The following is a 1620-nucleotide window of genomic DNA, read 5'->3' as shown; positions in this document are numbered from 1 at the left end:
AGAGAGAGAGGGGAGAAGGGGGGAGAAAGAAAGACAAAGCGGTAGGGAGAGAGAGGGTGAGTGAGGGGGGGGGAGAGAAAGGAGAGAGAGAAAGACAAAGAGGCAGAGAGAGAGGGAGACAGAGAAAACTACCATGTTGTTGAAGGAGTACCTCAAAGGAAAACGTGCATGGCAATGAAGTTCAAGAAGATGTGCGTCGCTGGTTCAGAGGAAAACCACAGGAATATTTCGCGACAACTTATTCGACGTTGGGAGATCTGCATCGACAAAGAATGCGACTATGTTGGAAAGTAAAGGCACTGTCGTGTAGCAGACACCCTAAGCTTTCATTTGATGTTTAACTTTTGTATGTAGCATCCAGGGGCGGCTCGTGGGTCTAAGAAGTGGGCGTGCACAATTAAGCTATCTTAGGCTGAAGATAGTCAAGGGCAGAGGAAATGGGATGGTGTATAATTTTTGGGTCTTTGTGTTGGTGAAGGAAGACCTTGTGCTTTTATTTTCATTCTTTTTACTTGTGGCTTTGACTTTTAGAACTAAATATGTTTGTTTAGCTAAACGTCAATTTCATTCATCCTGCATTAGAACTGAACACTCAAGTAATACCTTTCACCACTCCACTACAAAACCGTTCAAAAGCACAACTCATAGGACGACGACTTAAGTATGTCACGTTCACCTCCCTCAGGTTCACGGTCACAGAGTCACTTAAAATAACGACAAGACAATGAACCAATCATAATTCACTTGAGCCCTCCGCTGGATTGCTCTGGGGCCCACAGTTTTTGGCATGGAATAGTGCTCAGTCTATGGCGTTATTTTTAGACTGCATACTGTGGGCTATGTTTCGGCGCTATTCGGCAGGAGCACATTTGAGATGTGCCGTCTTATTAATATTAATGTACCGCCAAACTCTCTACATGTTTCGTCATCGCTTGGGTTATCCCAAAGAGCGATTCATAGGTCAGGTTTCCACTGTTGACTATCCTATTATGTTTAGATACAGTGCATGAACTTAGGCATGGCATGGTAGATGTTTTACGGCGCTATAGAATAGAAATGACAGTTACAGCGCCAGTGAGGACCTTGTTTTGATATAATATTTGGCTAGTGTTTGTTTCTGGCGTCTTTTATTTTATTATTGTGGGTGCTTTACGTCATAGAACATTAAAACATTTTGGGCGGCACTGCACGACCGTGCTCAATGGACGAACCGCGCCTGGTAGCATCAGTAATAAAGAAATTATGAACTTAGGGGCAAAACTTTTTGAACGAACGACGCGTGTATTAAGGAGCGCCAAACTTTGCGATTGCGAGCAGTTTCTTCCCAGGTGGTATGGGGAATGTCACAACTCTTCATGGATGCTCTCAGACTGACTACAACATTAGGCTATACACGGAGATGACTATAGTGAGAGATATTTCTCTCGTCAGCTGGACCCTCTTCGCATCATGTTATTTACGCAAGATCGGTGACGCGGTGCCTCAAAACTGTATCACGCCGTGCATTTCATGGTCTGTTCCTCTCAAAGTCACTTCCCCTTGTTATTTCCTATAGTTAATACCGGGAACAGAGGGAGGAGCGAGGGAGCGTAGTGAAGTTGATCAATAAATGGGCGCATA

This window comes from Aplysia californica, unplaced genomic scaffold, assembly GCF_000002075.1.
Source record: "Aplysia californica isolate F4 #8 unplaced genomic scaffold, AplCal3.0 scaffold00215, whole genome shotgun sequence".
Lineage (NCBI taxonomy): Eukaryota > Metazoa > Mollusca > Gastropoda > Aplysiida > Aplysiidae > Aplysia > Aplysia californica.
The sequence above is the reverse complement of the archived record's forward strand: the minus strand, read 5'-3'. Positions refer to the sequence as shown.